The 9,818-nt window shown below is 50.9% G+C and overlaps 1 protein-coding gene across 1 annotated transcript in view; it reads right to left on the reverse strand.

Annotated features, from left to right (window-relative positions):
- Window positions 1-9,818, reverse strand: part of RAP1GAP2 (RAP1 GTPase activating protein 2) — a 188,266-nt gene that overhangs the window by 10,874 nt on the left and 167,574 nt on the right. The window lies entirely within an intron of this gene.

Below are 9,818 nucleotides of genomic sequence, written 5' to 3' on the forward strand. Positions count from 1 at the left end.
CATATATACACTACCAAACGTAAAATAGGTAGCTAGTGGGAAGCAGCCGCCTAGCACAGGGAGATCAGCTCGGTTCTCTGTGATGACCTAGACCTAGATGGGTGGGATGGGGGAGGGGAGGGAGGTCCAAGAAGGAGGGGATATATGTACACATATAGCTGATTCACTTCGCTTGTACAACAGAAACTAACACAACACTGTAAAGCAATTATACTCCAATAAGAAAAGGGCGGCAGGGGGGGACATGTTCACATGTTAAAAAAAAAACAAAAAGAAACGCTGAGCAGTGGCAGCCACCAATAAGAAAGGGAAGCCTGTCCAATGGGAACTACATGCAAACCTTCCAGTGATGGGGAGTGAGGCATTCTTGGAGATCATGTGCAAAAACGGCAGCCCACAATTCCTCCCACGCCTGTGCATGCACACTACTCCTCCCATCCAGAGGTGGGGTCTATTTCCTGCCCCTTCAATCTGGCTGGACTTGTGACTTGCTTTGACCAATAGAATGTAGCTGAAGTGATACTTTGTCTATTCCAGGCCTAGGATTTCAGAGGTCTTGCAGCTTCTGTGTTTGCCCTCTTGAGTTTGGCCTAGACTACTAAGTGATGAGAGATCCCATGGAGAGAGAGGGCATGTGGAGGAGGGCCAAGATGTCCTAGCCAACAGCTAGTACCAAGGTCCCAGACATGTGGAGTAAGGTCATCTTGGATCCACCAGCTGCAGTAAAACCACTGCAGCTTGGAACACACATGAGCCCTCCCCAGATTTCTGGTCCACAGATTTGTGAGCAAAATAAGTCATTGCTGTTTTACGCCACTAGGTTTGTAGATGATCTGTTATGAAGGAACAGATAACTGAAACAGACAACTGAAACAGACATCTTACGGTTCCCTCTCTCTCTGCCTCTCTCTCTCTCTCTCTCTCTCTCTCTCTCTCTCTCTCTCTCAGTGGCCCACACTACAGTCACTACAGTTTGCAAAGAATTTTCACATATTCCATCCTATGCTCTGGGAATGGGTGGCTCTTTGCAGGCAGAGGTGAGGGAGGACACCGGCCAGGGGGAATCTGAGGGGTCAGTGCCCCAGCTCCCAGCAAGGTGGACAAAGGCTGTTATCCTCTACAGTTTGCAAAGAATTTTCACATATTCCATCCTATGCTCTGGGAATGGGTGGCTCTTTGCAGGCAGAGGTGAGGGAGGACACCGGCCAGGGGGAATCTGAGGGGTCAGTGCCCCAGCTCCCAGCAAGGTGGACAAAGGCTGTTATCCTCATCTTACAGGTGAGGAAAGTGAGGTTTGGACAGCTCACTAAACCCAGGTGACCCTGGTCTAGTTACCACCTCTCCAAGCTATGGCTTCCTCATCTAAAATGGGAATGATGTGCTCCATGCAGGATCCCCCCATTTTTTTTTTTTTTTTTTTTTTGCGGTACGCGGGCCTCTCACTGTTGTGGGCTCTCCCATTGCGGAGCACAGGCTCCGGATGCGCAGGCTCAGCAGCCGTGGCTCAAGGGCCTAGTCGCTCTGCGGCATGTGGGATCTTCCCGGACCGGGGCACGAACCCGTGTCCCCTGCATCGGCAGGCGGACTCTCAACCACTGCGCCACCAGGGAAGCCCGGATCCCCCAATTTGACTCTTTTTTTTTTTTGCAGAAAGCTAAGCGTGCTTCTGTGTTTAAACACTGGATAGCCCTTCTGCCGTCATCCCGAAGTGCACTTTGTGCAACGTGGAATACGTTCTCCTTGCTGAACCACACGGGGCTCTTAGTATTCTGTGCATCAAGCCTTCCCGCACACTAGCAGGGGCTTAAGAGGTTGCGAAGACAAGCCTGAAACCTGGCACAGCTGCTAGTGGAGGAGATGCACACTCAGACCGGGCGGAGGCGTGGGGTCTCGGAGCACAGAACTGCTCAGGCCCACTTAGGGCCACCGAAGAGCAAAGGGTACGTGGGCAAACAATGAAGCGTCCAGGAGGTCGGGGGCTTGTCACGGCATATGCAAGGATGAGAAGAGCTAAACTCAAGATTGCTGAGCCAGCAGCAGGGAGGGACCTGCAGGCCTACGTTGGTCTGGAACTGGACCCAAGGGCAGTGGCAGTTCTCAGATCGACCCAAGGGAGGATTTCCTGAGAAGGGAAGTCCCACAGGATCCTACCTACCATGTGGATGACGCTCCGTGGTTCCGGAGGCCTTCAAAGATGACCTGAGAGTCTAGGAAGGGAAGTTTCTCTCTAGTAAACCCCAAACCCTCCCATCACTTCCCTTTAATCACTCATTCGGTCACTCAATAATACAGCCAGGGGGCTTCCCTGGTGGCGCAGTGGTTGAGAGTCCGCCTGCCAATGCAGGGGACGTGGGTTCGTGTCCCGGTCCAGGAGGACCCCCCCTGCCGCGGAGCGGCTGGGCCCGTGAGCCATGGCCGCTGGGCCTGCGCGTCCGGAGCCTGTGCTCCGCAACGGGAGAGGCCACAACAGTGAGAGGCCCGCGTACCGCAAAAAAAAAAAAAATAATAATAATAATAATACAGCCAGGTGGCAATGCAGCTTAGCAGTCACAAGCATGGAGTGCCAGGGTCCAACTGCCAGAGTTTATATCTGGGGTCTCTGCTCTATCACCCATTAGCTGGTGCCCCTGGTAGGTTCCTCATCTTTTCTGAGACTTGCTTATGAAATGGGATAGAGGAAATCTACACTGTGGGGCTGTGGCGAGCATCCATATAGAGCTCTTAGCAGAGGGCCCGGCACATCGTAAGTACCCCCACAAATGTGGCTATTCTTATTGTTAATCATAAGCATTTGTTGCGTACTTCTCGTGTGCCCGACACTGTGCCAGGAACTGGGAGAATAACGGGAAGCGAGCCAAAGAAGTGGAAGACGCAGCCCCTACCTCCAAGGAACACACAAGTCAGCTGGGGGAACAAGACATGTTCCTGCGAGAGGGCAATGCTAAAGGCCCGGGGCCCGCGGGTGCGCCCTCTGCATTCATTAGTCATCCAAGGCCCCAGGGCCTCAGGTCCACGTGCAAAGACACACGGACGCGGATATCACTAGTTGCTCACGTACAGCTGCCCTCCCCCTCCCCCCACATCCCCTGCTGGCAGAGCCACTGCTGATCCAATGTCCCTCTCTTCCTCCACGAGACAAAGGAGTAAATCGTGATCCATCTAAGGTAGTCACATCACCCATCCCCTTGCCAGTGGAACATGAAGGGACATCTGCTGGGGGCTGTTCCCAAAAGGGATGTGACTTGTCTGCTCCTGAAACCGTAGCAGCCACCTTGGGGCCGTGAGGGGTCAAGCCTGAGAGGTAAAGCTGATGAGCAGGGGACGGCAGAGGGGAAAGGGGAAGGAGCCTGGATGACCGTGAGCCACCTTGGGCCCTGCTTTAAGGGGACTAGTGGATTTTCCTTATTGTGTGAGCCAGCAGAACCTCAGCTCCAGAAAACTGACGTAGAAGGACGCTGCTCTCATCCTCGCTGGGTTCATTCCCGCACTCGCACACACGTGTCGGCTTACACACTCCACGTGCCAACGTCCAGATGGTCTCATGTGGAAGAACTAACCTCCTTCCCTCCCTTGAAGTATTGAGAGAAGAGCTTGGGCTATGGCAAGGTGGCCCCAAGAAATTAGCACGAATGTCGCTCCCAACCCAAATAGCAGATACCCCTGGGGTCTCTCCGCAAGGTCAGGAATTCTCTAATCTCTGACCCAGCCAAGGACCACAACCCGCCTGCCTTTCTGTCCTGATGAGGGAAGCTGATTCAGAAAGGAGGACCGTTTGCAAATAAGCATGGAGCCTACCAGCCTTGTATTCCTGATGTCACCTAGGCTCTCCTGTCTGAGCCAAAGACACCCCTTAAGGGACCTCATCTCTCTCCCTCTCTCTCCCTTTCTAGACCACAGAACAGAGTCACCTAGCAACAGTTTCCTGCAACATGGTTAAAACAGCCAGCACATTCTATTCATTTCATCCTGCAAAGATCATTAAGTCACAAACTCTTTGGAGAACTGAGGGCAGGAGAGGTGGGGTACCACTCTGAGGGGTCCCTGGATAAACATCAAGGTTCCTTAAATGAGTCAAGTGCTCCATAAATCTCAGCATCATTTCATTCCATTGGTGCCCTCATGTGCTGCCACCACTATAGTCATCAACAATGACATGTCAATTAATCATTTATATTGTAATCTGTTCCTCGGTGTCTCTTTCCAGAGAAGATTTGACATGGGTCATAAGCCCTGTGTGATGGTATCTGGTCTACTGAGCTCCACATACATGATCTTATTAAATCCTGCCACTCTGAGATGCAGAGAGGATGGCACTGATAGAAAAGGTCCCGGGACTTCCCTGGTGGTGCAGTGGTTAAGAATCCGCCTGCCAGTACCCGGGACATGGGTTCGAGCCCTGGTCTGGGAAGATCCCACATGCCACGGAGCAACTAAGCCGTGCGCCACAACTACTGAGCCTGTGCTCTAGAGCCCGCGAGCCACAGCTACTGAGCCCACGTGCCTCAATTACTGAAGCCCACGTGCCTAGAGCCCGTGCTCCGCAAGAAGAGAAGCCACTGCAATGAGAAGCCCGCGCACCGCAACGAAGAGTAGGCCCCGCTCGCCGTAACTAGAGAAAGCCCGCGTGCAGCAATGGAGACCCAATGCAGCCAAATATAAATAAATAAAAGAAAAGGTCCCTAAAGGTAAAAGATTACCCAGATCACACCTCAGGTAAGAGATGGAGCCAGGACCCAAATCAGAACCTGGGCCCCAGATAGAAGGGTCCCAGGATCCCCAAAAGTGGTTCATATTGAACATAGAGTTCAACTGGTTGATGGACTAAGGGTGACCAGAAACCATGGAGCTTCAGCACCTCTCCCCCCAAACATCTCCAGCAGTCTGGGAAGAATCTTCTTGAATGCCCTTGGTGCTGCTGTCTGAGCCAACTAGATAAGTTGGAGGAGGTAATGGGCTGACATGGAATTCCAGGGATGTGCAGGGGAGCCATCTGCTGCTCAAAGCAAACAGGAAGGGGGTCGAATGCTGCTTCTTCCAAGCACAGTATGTGAACCTTCTGGAGACAGTCCCCTCGTCTGTAAACACGAGGATGACATGAGACAGGACGTGTCCTCATGACCGGACACCTGGTGTGTTACCTGCTTGCTCAGGGTCAGCCCTCCTCCCCCGCGCTTAGGGACCAAAGGAGAGAGAGACTATTGCTACTTCAAAATCCTTAAATAATGCTTGATTTGGACAAAATCACCCAGTGACAAGGTCTCAGGTATTCCACGTTTCAATGTGATATAGAGCTGGAAGTACCAGCCTTTTCAAGCTGGGCAGATCAGGTAAAGGGTGAAGACAAGAACGGAGGGCAGAAAGGAAAAGGCATGTGAAGCCTTCGCAGGGGCATCAGCTCTGCGGGGACCATCTGGACCCGCTCCCACTCAGCCCCTGTACATCCAGGCCACGGTGCACCACGCCTCTGCTCGCATCTTCCCAGGGGCAGGCTGCTCACTGCTTTCAAGGCTGCCCGTTCCAGCAGCGGACAGCCTGACCTTTGGAAAGGTCTTCCGTGCACTGACCTGAAATCTTACCATTTCTGGCCCCTGGAGTCTTAGACTTGTCTATTCCACGTTTCACACAGCTGCCCCTACCTGTCCTCACAGTCTGCCCTCCTCCCAGCCAATCACCAACCCCAGTCACCAGGGTTTCCCTGCCCTCAGCTCACCTCCTGGCTTACGTGCGAAAGAGTTCTCCTTTGGGGGAGTCAGAAAAGAGAGAGGGAGTCACTTTCTCGGTACCTGCTATGTCACTTCATTTCCCCCAGGGGGGGGACGAGCACCCGTTGGTATCATCGAGGGAGCACGTATCCTCTGGGTCAACCACAAACCTCGCTTGCTTAAATGGGTTTCGTGAGTGTTTCAACTTAACAAACTCAACTTAAGGGACACAGTGCACAGGGATGAGCACTGAAGGGGACATGCCTATTGGTACCAGGCAAGCAACAGAGGCAGGGGCCCTTGGACAGAAAGATGCTAATTGCTGTCCTGCTGAGATGGCTCCTAATCAGGAAGTACGAAGTCCAGAACAGGGCCTTCTGTCGCTCTAGCAGCCCAACGGGAGAAGGAACTATCCCTCTGCATCTCCACCCCGAAAGACCAGGGCTCCAATCCATGAGCTCCAGGGCTGGCTGGCCTGCCTGCAGGCACTTCTGCAGGGATTTCTGCAGCCTGGTGCTCCCTTCCTGCCACTAGGGGTCAGGTCAGACCAGTGCATCAACTATCACAGTCCCTCAGATGCTAGAGAAAGTCACCTGACAACTCCCTGCTTGCTGTGGTCCCAGTTCCAATGACACTGGGTGACCTTCCCCTCCCTGGTCCTCCATCCCCTTTCTGCATGATGAGGTCAGCAGAGGACAGGGCTAGCTCAGTGTTTCTTAAAACATGGCTCACATTTGTTTTAGGTACAAAGCATGTGGATACATCAAGTAGCATCACTCATTTCATTATGGACCAATAAAAACACCATGAACAGCTGGCAGTATTTTTCAAAGGTGAGTAATGTACACTCCTTTATATAGAAAACTCTTCTTGCAAGACTCCAAAAGTATGTCCACGGACCTCCAACAGCAGTGGTCCCATGGACTGCATTTGCAATAAACCTACTTATTCCATAGAAATGTCTTTGAATTGTGAGTTTAATGGCAAATATATATTTAATCTAAGTATATATTTAGATTATCATCCAAAGTAAAAATGCTTAATTTTAAACTGTTCGTAGAACTGGCAGATTCCTGAGAATATCTCCAAGCACCTCAGTTTGAGAAGCAGGTGTAGATGTCCATAAACCAATGGTTCTGTTTCTCATGAGAGAAAAGCTTAAATTAGAGCCAGTGGGATTGAAGTAAGATGTGAAGAGCTAATCTAAGTAGTGTGAGGTGCCAGGCAGCACAGCCCAGGGCAGTGATGGGTCTGCTCCTTGGGACAGAGACAGAGGGTCACTGCCCTGGATAGTGGGGGGCGGAACAGTCACAGAGGCAACGGCAGACATGGCTGAGATCACTTTGAGTCCTGGGAATTCTTAGTTATGTTTCCCTGAACCTGTGAGATGAAAATTTGACAGGAACGAGATGAAACGTGCAACTTTTCTTCCTGGAGTCACTTCATGCACCATTCCTACAAGCAGGATCCCATGGAGGTCTGGGTGGGGAACTCCAAGGGAATGCCAACGATTCTGACACACAGCACCATCTTAGGGGCCCACGAAGAAATACCAAAACTAGGAACAGTTTCCTGAGCTGGGTCAGACCACAGGCCTGGCCACAGGCAAGACCCAAACATCAGAATCCCTCAAGCCACTGGGCTCCATGATGCTAAGCCTGGCCTGCCCCCAGCTTGGGAGACGTGAGGACGATGACGGAAAGGGACAGGGCAAAAGAGTAAGCCCAGCAGGGTTTGCAACAAAGCTGATCATAAATGGCAGAGCTCTGAAGGCTTACTCTGTGTGACCGACCGTGACCGTGACTGCGTGACTGTGGCCATCCCCCCCCCCTCGCCCCGCAGTGCTACCTTGGAGATAAGCAGGGAAGCAGAATGCAGAAGCGGGTCTATCTTCCGCCTACAGATGGAAGGATTTAGCGCTGAAAAGATGAGTTCCCTGGATTATAGGATCAAAGACAAGCGATGATAAAGTCTTGAAGCATCTCTCTTGGAAAGCCCTTTAGTCAGACCCCGTGGAGTCAAGGACAGATCAAATGCTTCTCCTGCTGGAGGGAAGGGCCTGGACAAATGGCCCTTAGACTCACAACCTGTCTGCAGCTGCTGGGCTATTTTATCCACTGTCCACAGCCTACAAGCTTTTCCAGGTTATAAAAATATTTGAAATCTGAAAAAAATAATTATTAACTCCCAAATACAGAAAGAAACCTGCAAAACTGAAAGCAATTTGCTTCATTACACGTCTGCAAAATATAACATAAGATTAGCTAGTCAACTGTAGCTCAAGTCTTACATAAATTACATTGACTGTGGGATGCAGGAACGGTTTGATACGCTTGCTATGATGGGGGGCAGAGCCTACAAAGGTTTTCCTAATGAGCAGGTGTCACGTTCACCCCTCTCTCGGCTGAGCTAACCAACCCGGCTCCCTCTTTCCTCCCCTTTCATCTCGTCTCTTATCCCTCATCCCCCTTTCTTCTTGATTTCCCAATTTCTATTTCACCCTGGCTCCCACTGTCCATCACAACTGAAACAGATGCCCCAGGAATCTCCCACCAGCCTAGGCGAGCAGCTCAGCCCCTACCCCCACTCCCATGAGGAATCTCAGCAGCTGACCCCAACTAGGCCATCAGAGCTCTGCCCTGCTCTCTGTGGTCCAGCCTGGCAGCGAGGGACGGACCCCAGGCTTGCCCGGGCTGGGCTAGCATGGGTGGAATCTTAATGGAGTCAGGAACCAGGAGGCAGTGTCATGTAGCTGTTAAGAACACAGGCTTTGGAATCTGACAAACCCGGATTCAACTCCCCTGTCTGCTGGGTGACTTGGGACAAATTGCTTTGTCTCTTTGAGTCTTAGTTTCCTCACATGTAAAATCACACCCATCATTATTAAAACTGGGTATGAATTATCATACCAAAATTATTATGCCCATAATAATAGCCTTCCTCACAGGGGACAGAGGGCAGTCATGAGGCTTTCAATGGAATAATGTATGTTAAGCTTTCACTTTCCATGAAAACAGTAATAACAGCTAACATTTCTACTGAGCATTTCTTGTATTCCAGGCCACATGTACTTTTCCAGGCATTATTTTAGGGAGTTTTCCCACTGATTCCATGACAGAGGTCCTACGGATCACCCCTGTGCCGTGCATAAGAAATCTGTCGCTCAATTGACATATATACACTACCAAATGTAAAATGCATGGCTAGCAGGAAGCTGCTGCATAGCACAGGGAGATCAGCTCGATGTTTTATGACAGCCTAGAAGGGTGGGATAGGGAAGGTGGGAGGGAGGCTCAAGAGGGAGGGGATATGGGGATATATGCATACATAGAGCTGATTCACTTCGTTGTACAGCAGAAACTAACACAAAATTGTAAAGCAATTATACTCCAATAAAGACGTTAAAAAAAAAAAAAAAAAAGAAAAGAAATCTGTAGCTCAGAGACTTTAAAGACCATGCCCAGGATTGCACAGAGCTGGGATTCTAATATAGGCAGGTCTAACCCTCACCCCACACATACCGCCACCAAAATGGTAGCTTTACAAATCATTTTGCAGTGGGCAATCCAGCAGAACACTGACCTAAAGACCAGAAAACCTGGGTTTGAAACAAGGTTCTACCTCTCCTGCAGGTGTAACGTTTTGAGCAGCCCTTCAGCCTCTCTCAGCCTATCCCCCTGTGTGTGAGTGAAAAGTAGTAAGACCCAAGTTCTGCCAACTGCACAGGATTACAGCCAGCCTCAAATCGGATGCTGGATGTTAAGTGCTGGGTGGACCAACATGCACTTGGCGAGCATGTGATGATGAACGTTTTTTACCCCATGCCGGCTAAGTGTCTGTCCAAGCTCTAGTTGAATACTTCCAGGGACAGAAAGCTCACTACTTATTTTAGCAGCTCACTCTGGTTAGAAAGCTCTTCCCTTTACAAAGTCCCCGAGTACTTGACTGTAACTCCATCCCACCAGCCCTGGCCAGGTCCTCCACTGCCCTGGCAACTGGGCACGATCCTTGCAGTCTCCCACACTGGCTGCTGCAGATTCCTAAGGCTGGTTTCCTTGCTCCTGCCATCCTGCCCTGGGCTCCCCAACCACAGAAAGAGGCAGATGAAAGCAGGAA

Source organism: Lipotes vexillifer, unplaced genomic scaffold (genome assembly GCF_000442215.2).
Source record: "Lipotes vexillifer unplaced genomic scaffold, Lipotes_vexillifer_v1.1 scaffold680, whole genome shotgun sequence".
NCBI classification, from domain to species: Eukaryota; Metazoa; Chordata; class Mammalia; order Artiodactyla; family Lipotidae; genus Lipotes; species Lipotes vexillifer.